This window comes from Xenopus tropicalis, chromosome 1, assembly GCF_000004195.4.
Source record: "Xenopus tropicalis strain Nigerian chromosome 1, UCB_Xtro_10.0, whole genome shotgun sequence".
NCBI classification, from domain to species: Eukaryota; Metazoa; Chordata; class Amphibia; order Anura; family Pipidae; genus Xenopus; species Xenopus tropicalis.
In genome coordinates, this window is record NC_030677.2 from 126218589 (window position 1) to 126235324 (window position 16736).

General features: G+C 36.3%; 1 protein-coding gene across 47 annotated transcripts in view; it reads left to right on the forward strand.

Moving 5' to 3' along the window:
- ptprd (protein tyrosine phosphatase receptor type D) overlaps positions 1-16736 on the forward strand; it is a 909395-nt gene that overhangs the window by 749075 nt on the left and 143584 nt on the right. The gene's annotated exons all lie outside the window — the stretch shown is intronic.

Genomic DNA, 16736 nt, shown 5'->3' on the forward strand with positions numbered 1-16736 from the left:
ATCAAAACAAGATCATTTTAAAGTGCAACTTTGTCTGCTGTGGCAGAAAGCGTATTTAAGCAACAAGGAGCAGTTTCTTTGACTCTTCACAGAGCACAGTGATATGTATCTAACACATTAAATATATGGGCCGAGTCAGATATGAGACAGTTGTCAGAAAGTGTACACGAAGGCATCTTCGGTTATCTGCCTTAAAAGTAAAATGGGCAATAACCGTTTATTAAATTATATGCTCCAAGGAACCTGGTGATCCTGCATTTTTACTACATACCAATTGTAGCAGATGTTAGAAACCACATATGTGTATTTGTAAATTCAGCAAAATGTCATCAAACTGATATTTTTAAATAACATTGCATACAAATTAAACATACAGTTAAAAACATTAGCAAGCAATATTTCTCATAATAATGGATCCTTTATATTGAAAGAAATAAAACACACCCACAGTTTGTAGCCATTTAACTGACTCATAGCCACCAGTAATGTCACACAAGTTGGAGTGATAAGGTGTAAAAAAGCTGAAAGGTTTAAAAAAAGAAAGAGTTTCAGTGTTGTGAACCCTGCCACCTGGCCTAACCCACATAAGTTGCAAATTGCTTGCAACCCAAAACCACGAAACCCGCCATTTCTGCAGGTTTGGGTTGCTAGCTAATCACTATCCCTATCGCAAATGCTTCTGTATACAAAGCATATATTGTTTCCTAAATCTACAACTGGTTAGTTTAATGCCCCTTTAACCAATGGCAGAATCTACTTCTGTTTCCAATGTCTACAGTACAATGTGGAATGTGAATGTGTGGAATGTGTGTTCTTGAAACAGTAATTATTTAAGTGTGTAATGTAATACCAATTAGCAGTTATACTGTAAAGACAGTTAATGAATAATACAAAATAGGTTCACCCTGTAATCTGACAGAAATACATTGGCATAAGATTAATAAATAAGTAAAATATACCATTTGGTCTACACTTGTCATGTGATTGTCACCTTTAATTGCCCCTCGTGCTGTCAGTTTAAACAACTGCTGCAACAAAGGTTGCAACCTGACCAGCATAGCCAGTAAATCAGCAATTAAGGCTGGGGTTGAACAGGCAATATGCTGGCTGATAAACCCTGTCCTTCTCTTTTATATCTGCCTACCCCACCTATTGAAGTAGACCTTTTTGATCTGCCCAATCTGTCTTCCTCTATGACATCACCATTCTACGCCCATGATGTCACTGCCCTTTCCCCTTCAGTGCTGACTGGTATTTTATAATGGCAACGGTAGCAACCCTAGCAACAGGTTAAATTTGTGAACCATATTTCGTTTCACAAATTAAACACTATCTTGGAATTGCAGACTCCCCTTTAAGTAGTACTGCTATTATTATTGCTATCATCCTTTATATAGTGCCAGAATATTTTGCATTTTTAAATGAAATCATATTAATGTATTTGGCTCCTAAATTTAATGTCAAATATACAGTCATTACATTTGGATTCTTTACTTCGGCTTGCATTAGTGTGCTATAATCAAGGTTTTCCAAAGTCATTCTTTATAGATAGCTTGAAATCTTTCCAAACCAATACATCATCGAACACCAGAGGTTTCTGGCACCAGCTGTCTAAATGAACAAAAAAGAAAAAAAATAACATTCCTTTTGAACTTTTTCTTTGCTTTGCATACCAGTTTCCCTTGTCTCTGAATTTTTTCAAACCAGGTTTTCAAAGCAAAACACAGATTCCCTTAAAATCTGTCCTTTTCTTCAGAAATACATCAAGTCAGTGCAAAATTGTTCTTAAAGAAGAATTGAAAAGATTATTGTTCTTACATGCGTTTGCTTTTTTTTTTCGTCAGCATATGGTGTTCTGGAAATTAAAAGTCTCTAATTACAATCTATAAAATGATTTGATTATTATATTTTTTTCTGTTGTTCTTGCTAATTAAATTGACAATCTGTTTTCTTTAATGAAAAGTTCATAGTAAATGGAGCTTTATGCTACCCGGCCGTACCATGCTAGCTAGTTAACCTGTGGTTTGCAAAATTTTGCTGAATGTGCTATTTTAAAGGTATTAATATTAGATGAGATAATTGTGAATTTAATAATGCTGTACAAAGTGCAAAATGCTACCCACAATCCATTTTGTTCTTTACACTTTTTGTCAGTTCATAGAGCCTACTAACTGCATTTTGCTTATCTGACTACATTTTGAGCTTTCATGGCAAACAGGTGGGTTAGTACTGCTATGTTTTATCCCTTGCCTGTCCTAGAGTCCTATGAAAGTCCTATGATTTTTATGCTTATAGTGCTATTGATTTTTCAAATGTTATGTGGCACAATATCTGGCATATACCTTATTCATCTTCTTATTTAGAAATTGCCCTTTAACAAGTATCCCTGATTTCTCTCCTTTTTTAATTGTACAAAACATACTGCAGTTGACTTCCTTAGCATTTTTACATAAATTATCTGTTAGCTAGGTCATTCCTCCCACTAGCTTCATCTCAGCCCTGCAGGGTTGGCTCCAAGCCAGCGACCCAGTGGACTATGGAAAGACCTGCAACAGGGGGAAAAGACATTATGATGTTTTAATAGAGAACAAGGGAGCTAGAAAGCTAGAATAAGTTGTGATTTTAAAGATACATTTTTACTTACATTTTTTAATGGCTATCTATCTATCTATCTATCTATCATCTAAGAATAGATCTGCTAAAAGAATGGATTTACTGAACCCAATAGTTACTGAAGAGTAAACATGAACTTTAGCATGTATGGGTAGACAATTTAATATGTAATAGAAGGCACTAAGTTTGCCCAGGGGCAGCAACTCATAGCAACCAATAAGATATTTGCTTTTAAACAGGTAGCCAGTAAATTGTACCTGCTGAATGGTTGCTATATGTTAATGCATCTGGGCAAACTTGGTGCCTTTTATTACATCACCCCCATTGAGTCTATTGATAGGGAGTGAGAATGCAACACCATAGGACACAGGGTGGAACCTGGGGGGAAGCACAATAAATTCTTAAATGTTTAAAGCCAACAGTAATATAGTAAAAAACAAACAAAAGTGAATTTACTATAGCAGTGGCAAAGAAGCAGTGTGATATAAGCACTGGATATGCTTCAGTTAGGAGAAGCAGATTTTTAGGCATGCATTAAGGGATTGGGAAAAGAGAAAGGAGCGCTTGTAATTTTGTAAGCAGTGTGAGTTGGATCTCTAATAGGTCCATTCCTTTTCAATCTGTCTATTGATGTCATAGCAGATGGTGTACATATCTGCAGATATTACTAAACTATATAAAACTGTCAAATCCGTACAAAGCATTTGCTTACTATAGAAAAATATAGAGGAACTGGTAGAAGAATGGTGGGTAAGATTTAGATTAAGAAATACAGGTATCCAGAAATCCTTTATCCAGAAAGTTCAGAATTATGGAAATGCCATCTCCCATAAACTCCATTATATGCAAATTTTTTAAAATTATTATTAACATTTATTTATAAAGCATCAACATATTCCGCAGCGCTGTACAATAGGTGGGTTTCTTACATTGGACATACAGAGTAACATATAAAACAGCTAATAACACTATACAAGAGGTGAAGAGAAAAAAAATATTTCCTTTTTCTCTGTAATTGTAAAACAGTACCTTGTACTTGATCTCAACTAAGATCTAATTTATCCTTATTGGAGGCAAAACAATGCTATTGGGTTTATTCAATATTTAAATAATTTTTAGCAGACTTAAGGCATGGAGATCCAAACATCCCTTATCTGGAGAACTCCAGGTCCCAAGGATTCTGGATAACAGGTCCCATACCGGTACTGGGTACTGCATTTAGGTTGCAACAAATAAATTATACATTAAATGGAGCAAATGTTGGAGAGTTTTAGACATGTCTTGGAGTTGATATAAGTAGTGTTTTAAAGGTAACACATGACAAGGCAGCTGAGGCAGATTTTTATGACATTTAAGCTAGTTTACAAAGGGGAATACATTTGAGTTACACATAAGTTTTCCGGTTATAGAAATCTTTGGTTTTAAAGTACCATGAGGGTGACCTTTAGGCATCTACCTATGAAATGAAAGAAATAAAAATCTAAAGTTGAAAAGGGAAAAGTTTGTAAAAGAGCAATCAAGATTAAGTTGGCTATCAGATTGATTAATGGAATTAATGATTTAACCTATAAGGAAATGCTTGACCTATTGAATTTGTTTACCATGGAAAATAGACTCATTAGAAGGGAAAGGACAAGGATATAAAGGGTTGGTATAAAGAATTGTCTAATTAATTATTGCCTGTGACATGGGGACATCCTTTAAATAGGGTGGGGGAAAGGAGACTGTAAGAGCAGCCAGGTATTTAAAGACAAAAAGGATGTAGTTATTATTAATAAATACAACTAATGATTGAAACATGGAAAATGCCATGGTCATTTTGGATACAAAAAGTTCTTTTTATTTTTCCAAGCTCTGAGACTTAAGTGGCATGGTCTCTTTTGAGGTTAGGGGGCTGCTTTGTTAAATTCAACAGACATTTTTTACTTTCTTTTTAACTGCACTTAATATGTAAATATGTAATTATTTATATATGATTTAATAACTGAAACACAAGCTCTTTCTCTACATCATGTTTGGGTACCATAATTCACATTTTAAGTATACTGGGCCAGTTACTTGATGTTTCACATTAAAATAATGATGACATACATGTAATTATAATGAGACAATTTTTCTGATCTTAAATTGTACTTTTTGTAAGAGGCCAAACATGGTGGCCACCAACCCTGCTGCATGGCTCTACATTTGCCCACTGGGTGCAGGGTAACACTTCATACAAACATTCAGTTTAATATAGTTGGGAGGGGGCAGGGAATATAGGATCTATTATCCAGAATGCTTGGGACTGGGGTTTTACAGATAAGAAATATTTAGTAATTTGAAACATCATACCTCATACATCATAAGTCTGATAAGAATCATCTTCAGAAATTATTTGTTCAAACGCAAGCCATATTCTTACACTCAAATTCATAGGGCTCGTAAACTTGAAAAATTCAAAATATTTGAGTTTTTTAATTGGGATTTCCTTATCAATAACTATGACCATTCAATATGCGAATGTATTAATTTTAGAAAAACAAACTCGAATTCACAAACTCAAAAATTTATATATAAGCCCCTTAGGGGCTTTAAAAAGGATGATACAAAAAAACATATTAAATACGATTTTTTTGTATTGTGCTTTTTAAAGTACGAAAAATTCGGAGAAAATACGCAAAAGTTGCAACCTTTAAAAATACAATTTTTTTTTATTCGGACCTGTCGTATTTTGATGAATGTACCCCTTAGTGTTCAAATTTTTGGCATAGATGATAACAGGGGCATGTCAATTTCTGTTCCCCATGTACATTGTGCTTCAGACTACATTCATTGATGGCTTAATAGTAAAGATTGCTCCAAAATGCCAGTCAGAAGATGTAATTACACTGTAGATTCACAAAGTTATTGACAGGGATCTTCATAGATCGCCATAGATCACACGCAACACTGCATCAAGCTTCTTTCCAAGCAAGCTGACAACTGCTCGCAATGCTAAGTCGTATCATTGGAAATCCATACACTCTGGCACTGACCCCCACTGTGTTTAATGCAGAACTTTTTTCTTTTAGACTTGCAGTTAAATTTATTGCAAGTTTGTCCTAACATTCCATTAGAATGCTCTTAACACATTCAATTGGATTCATTGATTGACACAACTAGTAAATAAACTTCAAGCCAGTAATATATACTGTACTTATAGCATAAAACCGTACCTGAAGAACTGGGCAATTAGATGAAAAGAAGCTCTGTGCAGGGAGTGAGGTAAAATTTAAGACAGGGGTTTTATGTGAGCTTAAATTTACAAACCCTCTCTGAATTTGTCAGCTTTATAAAAACTTGTGTGCCCTGGGCATTGCAAAAGCAATAAAGTAAAAATAATTTATTAAACTGTTACCAATTTATATAGTGTGTACTCTACAGGGTATAAATTGTGTATACTTTTCACTGGGTTTAGGTCAAGCGGGGCTAATTCTTAGCCTTTGGAAAAACACAGGCCAAGAATCAGCCACTACCCTGGCGGGTGCATGCAAGATAGCAGGCTGGTGCCAGCGTCAGGAATATGCACAGTGTGGAAGTAGCCTAGGTTTATGTATAACTTGTGCTTACTTACCCCAGGGTGATGAGTGAGGAGGGTCTGCATCACAAGGGCAGGGAGTGTAATTGTGCCCTTTGCATTAAAAGAGTCACATTTCTGGTTTAAAAAACAGAATTTCCACCCCTGGTTTTATGTGGGGCACTGCCACCTCAAGCAAGGGTCTCACCTTGTGTCCTGCCAAGAGCACCCCTGCCCTTGGTGCCCCAGCCTTCAAACAATATCCCATCTACATATTTTTCCTATTCTGGCTCTGTAGTTGTCTCATTTGCTGCCATCTTTGAGACATGATCCTTGTAAGAAAAACATAAATAAAGACAGCTGAAAACTAACAAAAATACAGTATTTCCTGCTGCACTATTATAGTTGCTGCCTATGGTCTGAGTTCCTTTGGCCTGTAAAGTAAATACACTCCTAGTATTATCTTACAAATGTGTATTAAAATATGACCATTTAAAGAACTTTGTGAATTCAGTTTGTGTAAGCATGAAATATATTTGATGTATAGTGTAGTTTCAGGTGGCAGGTTTGACAGAAATCATTTGTTCTGACAAAAGCAGTTTTGAAGGTGCTATTTATTGAAGCATCAATGATGAATGGTGGTTTGCTGTTAATAAAACAGTTTAGAAAAATACCTGCAGTGCTAACTTTTTATTTTTCAAATACATTTTATTTTTCAAATAAAATGTACTTTATTAAGAAACAGTGTTTCTAACTCTGGCTTTAAGAATGCCAGCAGTGACAATTTTTGGACAAGAAAGTTATGGAAATGATTTGCAACATTCCCTCTGGGTTTTTAAGCCATAGTATTTTGAGTATACTTGCACTTGCTAGGGCAAGTGTCTTATATGCCATTTTTCAGTTTACCATGTTAATTGAAATGACTAATTCTAACTTGCCTTAAAAAGTATTTAAAAATAAAGTATAGTATTTAAAATAAATTAATGTGTCGGTTCCTGGCTGTATAGGAAACATTTTTCCTGGTGCATTTCAGTTTCATTCTGTAGCATTTTTTGACATTTTGCATGGTGGTAGAAAAAAGAAGACTTTTTTGTTCCAACAATGGGTTGTCAGTGCTTTTAATACTGGCTGACCCATATTGCAAATTTACCTGATGAGCCAAGTGTATTGTCATTTGTCTCTCTCTTAATCCACCCATAAATAGTTATCTTTAATGGAATTATAAACAAAGAATTGTGGAGAAACAAAGAAGAAATGGTGAATAAATCTCTTTCTTTATTGCATTTTTAACTTTTAACATTTTTAACTTTTTACTTTGGCAATCACATTTAATTTCTTTCTCCAGAGCAAGCTAATGATTTTTTTCTTTTGCTGACGTAAAAGGCCTAACACTAGTAAAACACTATACTTTAAAGCTATGTGGTATAACAGTAAACATGGTCACAGGAACAAAATAACTCTTCCAGTAAATCTCATAGGTATTGGGTTTGTTATCTGGAATTTTTGGAACCTGGGGTTTTCTGGATAAGGGTTGTATTCCCTACCAATAAGGATTAATGTCCATAACCAATGGTTATGTCCACCAGAATGTGTAGTCATTGCAAGTACCTTATACTTAACTGTGCCGCGATTGGGGAGGGAGGGCAGCAGGGCAGCGCCAATGCTTTGGATCGGATCTGGGTTGGCGGGGCGCCTTCACATTTTTTCCTGGTGTCCCAATGGCACAATCTGACCAGACTAATTTGACCTTTTAGCATATCATGCATGCACCGATATTATTGCACGAAACTTACAATTTTTGTGTGGGCTCCAAATTATCGGACCGATTTTTTTTTTTACCATGGTGAATCTGTGCATGTATTGTGTATCTGATATCCAATGCATGTCTGGGAAGTAACTTTCGTATGATTGTTGTCTGCCAACTATTTCATGTACAGAATATCCTCTGATTTGTAATTTTTAGAACTTGCAATTTTAGTCTGAATGTTAGTCTTAAATTGTTGCATCAATATCCGAACGTTCCTAGGAAGAAGACTAAAATCTGAACGTGTATGGCCACCTTTAGAGCTCTAGCCCTAACCAAGTATTTCATGACTAGGTTAGAGTTCTAGGGGGTAGATATTTTGTATTTGGATGCTATCTGTAAAATTGTTTTATATTGTTAAAAAGGGCAAGCGTTACCTCAAAGATGCATGTAATACGGTTCATTTTCATTTAAACCACAGTTATCCAAAGTAGCAAGGCAGTTGCTGTTGCATTTGAACATTGAATCGGTAAATATCTTGTTAAAAATCTAAAACTCCAACCCTGTGAGATATCTCAGTGCATTAAAGCAACATCCTGTTGTTCTGTTTCCTTCTCAGTAAGAGAAAACCACTGGTGGGATTTCAGATAAACCAATCTTGGCTAGAGTTTTAATGTGTTTAATGATCCATGGTCAGATATTTGCTTAGTACATTAATAGACCATCATTTGATTCTAAACATACAAATCTACTCTGTAGCTCTTGTTAACACTTGGAAAACATAAGGGAACAACTGAGCCTCCTTTTTTTTCCTAGATAGCACTAACCATTAAACAGACATAAGTTTATGAAACCATATCGATATATAAAAAGTCAAGCTTCACATACATCATCACATTACTAATAGAGAAAAAAGCTGAAGAATTCTCTTTAAACTGCTTTAATGCAGTGTGAATGCTACAGCAGCTTATTGTCCTATGATTTTGTTAGCCTTTTAGCTTTCCAGAAGCAACTCCTCTGGCAGCTGTCTTAGATTTAAGTCAGCCATAAGGAGACATTCTTTCACTCATCATCAATAACATATTTATATCTTTCATTTTACTTTTCAGATTTTACTCTGTCTCTTTAGCTGTATCTCAAGTTTGTCATTGCTGATATACCAACATGGTTGTATTTTAAAATCACAATAGCTTTTTACTTTTATACTTCATACTCTGGTGAAGGTGCCCATTGCACTTCCTCCATTGTAGCCATGAGGGGGTAGAGGAGGAGAGCATGTTGGCTAGGTAAGCAGAGTCATCAGTAATTTGTTTTAAAAGAGTAGGAAAGTCATTTTGGCATTTTACTGCCAATAGATTTGCCACATTAGTGCCACCTAGAACACTATATTTATTCTGCAGATAGCATTGCCATACCTGAGTAAACAGCCCTAGAAGCTCTCTCTGTTTGCTTAAGATTGCAACTGCCATTTTAGCTTGGTCTTCATAGCTTCCTGCTGTGTAGCTCTACCCATTATAGCTCAGATTACACATTTCTAAAGGAGCAGGTAGGGAGTTCTTAGGATTCTTGTGGGAGAGGGCAGCAGGAGAGGGGAGAGAGGAGAGAACACCTTAATTAGTTTTTACCTTTCCTTCTCCTTTAATTGCATAGGGCTGCTGTAAGTTCAAGGCAGGCAGTACAACCTTAAATATCCTATGTATGTTTTCAGTTGCCTCAGCTCAGGAAAATATGGTTTTGTTTTCATTGTTTTTATAACCCTGCCAAGCTCTATACTACATCCTTTTTAATTACACCATACAATGTCAACCATTGTTACTAAAACAAACATTCTTTTCGCAAAACCTGGCAAGCTCTAGAGGGTAATTTTGTGTTCATACATTGCTATTGGAATTTTTTGGAAAAATCTGTAGCGTAATTACATATTCTGGCATAACTACTATTTGTGGTTCAGTGGTTTGCACTTTTGCCTTTTAGCACCAGGGGGGCCTGAGCTTCCCATGTTTGTTTGGGTTTCCTTCAAGTATTGCACATTTCTTCCACACTCTAAAAAATTAGTATTTGGCTCCTTATTAAATTGACCCTGGTGCAGGGTCTAATGTGAATGATAAACAATATATACCCTGTATAAATGTGTTGTCACTATAAATTAGGGATAAATAATTTGGTGTTTCTACTATTTGTATAATAACAAACAAGTGACAAGCTGTGAGGGAAGTTTACCACAGAGTATTTAATGCTTACTTTGCTATACATATAATTATGCCATTGTAAGAACATTGGCCCATTTGATTCTGTTGGATTTTGGTGTATGTCATTAGTATACTGTGTCACTTTTTAGATATTTAGACATGTGGTGTTATATAATCTCTTGGCAAGGTGGAGAATTATCTTTTCCTGAGTAAAGGCAAAGCATGGAAAAAGAAATGGAAGAACCGTGAATACAATAAATTGGTAAATTTTAAATACGAGTGCACCTGCAGCAATTCTTGAAGTACATAGTTTTGAAAAGAAATGTTGCAGAAAATCAAGGTGTAAATTAATCATTTTGTTCTCTCCTTTGTCCCAGGGCCAATCTTTTTCTTGCAGGCACGCTACAGTATGCTTTTAAGAATAATTTTAGTCATAATGAAGATTTGGTAATGCACTTTGTTCAAGCTGAAGCAGTGGCTAGTTAATATTATTAGCATAATAATTAATCTAGCTTTAAGCAAACATGTCTAATATAAAATGAATGTCATTTTGTATCAACGGTAGGAAGTATTTTTCTCTTTTATCTGGATATGTAAGTTTGGATTTAACCATATTTATACTTTGCATGCATGAAACTACAGATTGATCTTGTTTGGGGTTAGTTTATGCTTATTAGAATGTATATAATGCATTAGAGCTGGGCGGTATGACCAAAAATTTATATCACGGTATTTTTCAAAATTATATCGGTATCACGGTATTTGACAGTATATAAATAAAAAATAAATAATAAATATTGGTGGCCCCCCACCCCCCCCCCAACAACCCCAACAACCCCAACAACCCCAGCCCCCCCCCCAACAACCCCAACACCAACCCCAGCCCCCCCAACCCCAGCCACAACCCCCCCAGCCCCCCCAACCCCAGCCACAACCCCCCCAACCCCAGCCCCCCCAACCACAACCCCCCCAGCCCCCCCAACCACAACCCCCCCAACCCCAACCCCAGCCACAACCCCCCAGCAGAACTTACCCAACTTGTGGTTCCTCCAGCTCCAGCGATGCGTCCTAGCGACGTCGTGTGCGCGCTGACGTCACATGCGCGCCGACGTCACGTACGCACGGGCGCAACCCGGATGTGATTGGAGAAAAACAGCAGGAGGCGCGCATACCGGTATAGCGGTATGTTTAAAACTCATACCGGTATACCGCCCAGCACTATAATGCATTATTCCTCTGTAAGCATTTTTTCTTTGTGCAAATAAAATATAGGTTTTTGTAAACCTATAGAATTGCATTGCAAATGCAATGTACATTTTTTTGTTATTTATGGATTTTTTTCCATTTACATCTTTTATTATATTTTCCCATTAGTCTTTTAAAGACATTCAGAAAATGAGATACTAATATATGTGACACAAAGGTGTTGTATAAATGTGTTTCTGACTAGAAACATAAAGTGACTTAATGGATATAATCATGACTTCACCCATAGTCACTTATAATAATAAAGCCATTATATGTATATAAAGAGAAAAGCCACAGATTATATGAAAATATATCCAGTATAGCTTTATTAGTATGATAAATGTAAAATGAAGTAATATTAAAATAACAAATGCATGGTCAAGCTATTTATTTCTGTAGAATATTGTGTACTTGCATTAAAGGGAGCCTGTCACCCTAAAAAGTAATTCCAAACCATTTGATGTTAAATGCAAAATGAACTGTACTTACACTATATAAACTATTAAAATTGTGCTCCCTTCACTCTGGGAATTCGCAATTACAGCAAGCAGGCATGTGACATTTTATGGACACCGTGGCAAGCCTTGCATCACCCCAAAAATCTTGTTACTGCGGCAAAATAGCGAACCTGATGCCCATGACAATGCAACGGATATACAGTTATAGACCGTATGGAGAGAGGGAAAATGTGAGGAGTGCAGTGACATCTAGGAAGTGCAGAATGGAAAGTGAAAATAATTGACTGCCTCACCTCTGTGCCTGAGTCAGGGCAGGTAATATACGCTTGACAGCTCACATTTTTAAATACACTTATAAGAGGTAAAGATGTTTTATTTAAAAAAAAAAAATGTGGGTTTCATGATTAATTTGCAAAGGACTTTTATTTTGCAGCTTTAAAGGTTCAAAGGTTTAAGCCTTTATCTGAAGAATGTAGTAATGCATCTCTTAAAATTAAAGATGCAAATATATCCTTAGTATTGTGCCAAAAGTATGATTGAATTTGCTCGATTAGGCAAGAGTTTACTAAGTGGACTAATCTTTGTAAATCCTGGATTGGCAGGATTAACATAATGGTTAAATATCCCATCAGATGTCATTTCTGTTGCAGACTAAATGCACCTAATTTGTATTTCTAATACAGTTCTGTTATTTATGTGAATCAGTGATCCCAATGGGGGCTGATGACACACAGTATAAAATAACAAACTGACACTTTCCATTGTTGTTGTAGGTAGTTTGTAATATGCATAATTGGCCATATAGGTTTATAATGAACTGGAAGATAGTTTTTCACTTATACCATCTCAAACTAGTAATTATCCAAAGAATCCATGAACACACAGCTAGTTGCTATAGCTGACTGGCATTGAGTAACAGCAGGAATTTCATGAGTTTGATGTGGCTGCTTGCAGCCTTTGAATATCAAGGCTCCATCTTGCAAATCAGGAAATATTTCCTGACTGGAGTGTCTTGTCACAGCTTGAGAGAATATAAAATATATTTATTGTTTATCAAGGGCAATTATGTTCTTCACTATGCCTGAATGTCTGTTACATCAAAACAGAATTATTTGTACTTTATTTGAATAATGTTTTGCAGTGTCAGACTTTGTGTTTTTCTCTTGGTAATTTGGTCTTCATGGTAGGACTCCAGAAAATGCAGGCATATGCTGAAGCACTTAGTGAAAGCGAACCACCACACGACTGAAGAAAATTATACCAAGGACAAAGGCAGATTTAGTAATGATCATAACAATGTGAAAGCTCCCGCAGGGAACAGCATTATATTCTGCTGCATCTCTTTTTTCTTATAACACATGTGGATTGTAAATCTTTTTATTCTGGACCAGATGTTTGAATGTGACAATGGAGTCCCTAAAGAAGCCATGTTTGCTACACTGTATCTGCACTTTTTTTTTTTTCTTTTGAAATATTGCTTTCTTATTTTAGTGTAACATGCACAATTTTTCCAGTATATATTATGAGAAATTAAATACCAGTGCGTTATGGGTTATGTGGCCTTGATACTGACCTACAGTAGAAAAGAATTTTGAGGAATTGTTTGTGGAAAATGGTGACCCCCCCCTTATATCTTCATACATGAGGGTGGTTTGCTGAACCTCTTATTTAGTTCACTCTGCTATCTCTGTCTACTTATTATGCAACGCAAAGTAAGGGCATTTTGGTACAATAATACATTCATTTTTGCCTTTTAATTTTTTCAAACCGGTGGAGTTCTACAGAATATTAGGCACTAGGTGTACTTGAATTACTTTGACATTATACAAAGACATTTCAGTTGTCCGTATGTACCTTTGGTGCAGACATTGCTCCTATATTCCATGCCAGTGAATGTGAGCACCTCCTGCCTGTTCCATAATCAAAAAGCTTTAGGGAACATTCCATAATGCAAAATGGATTCTACCTATCTTATAATAAATAAATACATGGAAAAAACGGAAGGTTTTTCTACAGAACATTACTTAAATCTATCATACTTGATGTAGGATGGGCAATGAACTAGTGACAAAGAAAAGGAACAGGTAGATATATGGCATGGATTCAATCTAGGGAATCTGTAAGGCAGATAAGCTAATGACTACCCAAAAATAGCACATCATCAAAGTCAGTTCTTTGACTCATGAAGTCTTAAGAGATGATTCCCTGGTGCTGTCACTATCTTAAAGAAATCCTTCTTAGAAATAGTGTTTCATTTTCTTAACGCACTATTTCTACTTAAAATATACTGTCAGTTTTTTGTATCTGCTTTTATATTAAGATCTATATCAGGGAGATTTAGAATTCTGTTAAAAGAAATGTTTTCACATTTCCAAGAGTATCTAATTATTCTTGTTAAAATTTTACTTGAAAGTCAATTTGTATAAGAAGAAAAAAAGAATAAGCATCTCATAAATGTCTTGTTAATGTACCACTAAAATAAAGTTTAAAATAAGTTCACAGTTACAGGAAAAGTAATCAGAATTAGCAAATAATAATGTTCTGATTTTATCATAAATTGAATTGGTTCACAACCAGATTCCCATGTGATGCTTATTTTGCTTTTAATTTCTATTATTTTATAATTTAAAAACTCAGATCTTCAATATGTACTATTTTATTAATATAAAACTTGAATTTTAAAAATGTGATTGCTAAAAATGGGAAAAAAACTATTTGAATGCAGTAAAATCACATTCTACCCATTATTTTCAAAGAGTCTGATAAATTTTAAATTACTTTCAAAAACCCGAATTTAAAAAAAAGTTTGAATTTTGCTAATGAAACTCCCATTGACTTCTACATGAAGTTTTTCTATTCAAGTTTTTTTGCTTCCGTTTTCAAAATGTTTGCTGCAAAAAAAAACAAACTTGAATTGTAGTAAAAACTCATAATTGAGTCCACCCATGCAAATAGGGCTACATACAACCACAGTGGCATTAATTGATATATCTCTAGATTGATCATCAGTTAAGTAGGGTTGGAAAAAAATCTACCTGAATTTGGCATGCTTAAGTCCTTTGTAGTTATGGCTTAGTCATAATGTCTGCAAGGACCTTCTATACAATCCATGAATACACAAAAGAATTGCACTGTAGTATGTTGAGAATTTATTTGGCTTAGTTTCCATGGAATGTTCCTAGTTAGTACTATGTATGCTTTAGGGATGCACCGAATCCAGGATTCGGTTCGGGGTTTGTCCAAGATTCAGCCTTTTTTGTCAGGATTCAGATTTGGCCGAATCCACGCTCCTGGCTGGATCCGAATCCAAAAAAATCAAGTGACTTTGTCCCGTGAACATGGAAGTTGAAAATTTTTCACTGCACGCTTTGCATGCACCGACATTTAACTCTTCCAAAACCCAATTTGCATGTGCTAATTAGGATTCAGATTCAATTTGGTATTCAGCCGAATCCAAAAAAGTGGATCTGGATCATCCCTAGTATGCTTTCCTGGGTAAGGTTCTAATAAACTTAGATGCTTGACACTGCCTTATCCTGGTTTTCATCTTATCTCTCAGATTGATCCTTCAGTGTCTCTTACAATGGGGAATCATCTTCTCCCATGCCTCTTTCTGTCGGGGTTCCTCAAGGCTCTGTCCTGGGCCCCTTACTATTTTCTCTCTATACCTCCTCACTTGGCAAACTAATCAATTCTTTTGGCTTTCAGTACCACCTCTATGCTGACGATACTCAGATCTATCTTTCCTCTCCTGATCTCAACCCAGAGCTTCTAACTCGCGTCTCTTCCTGCCTGTCCCAACGTTACCTTAAATTAAACCTCTCTAAAACTGAACTGGTTCTCTTTCCCCCATCCAACGCCCACATTGTTCCCGAGGTATCTATAACGGTTAACAATTCTACCATCACCCCATCTTCCCAGGCCCGGTGACTTGGGGTTATCCTTGATTCTGCCCTGTCCTTCACCCCTCATATCCAATCACTTATCAAATCATGTCACTTTCACCTAAGAAATATCTCCAAAATCTGATCATTTATCACCCAAGATGCTGCCAAAATTCTTATTCACTCTCTTATAATATCTCGCCTGGACTACTGTAACTCCCTATTAATTGGACTTCCCCTCCAAAGACTGTCCCCTCTCCAGTCCATAATGAATACTGCTGCCAGGCTCATACACCTCTCCAACCACTCCTCCTCTGCCGTGCCACTCTGCCAATCCCTGCACTGGCTTCCCCTACCATCCAGGATAAAATTCAAACTAATGACCCTCACATTTAAAGCAGTCCATAACTCTGCCCCACCCTACATCTCTGAACTCATCTCTAGATACCATCCAACCCGCTTGTAACGCTCCTCTACTGACCTGCTCCTCAACTCCTCTCTCATTCCCTCCTCAAACGCTCGCATTCAAGACTTTGCAAGGGCTGCCCCCCTTCTCTGGAATTCGCTCCCACAAACTGTCAGACTTTCTCCCAATCTCTCTGCCTTCAAGAGATCTCTAAAAACACATTTATTTAGAGAGGCTTACCCTAATCTAGTTTAGCAATACCCTGTGCCACACCTCTCACAACTCTGGTCATGCCCATTCCCACACCTTGGGGCCCATTTACTTACTCACGAACGGGCCGAATGCGTCCGATTGCGTTTTTTTCGTAATGATCGGTATTTTGCGATTTTTTCGGAAAATTATCGCGACTTTTTCGTTACCAATACGATTTTTGCGGAAAAACGCAAGTTTTTCGTAGCCATTCCGAAAGTTGCGATTTTTTTGTAGTGTTAAAACTTGCGCAAAATGTCGCGCCTTTTAAGTTTTAACGCTACGAAAAAATCGCAACTTTCAGAATGGCTACGAAAAACTCGCGTTTTTTCGCGCAAATCGTATTGGTAACGAAAAAGTCGCGATAATTTCCGAAAAGTCATAAAGGCGCCGAAAAAAATCGCAAA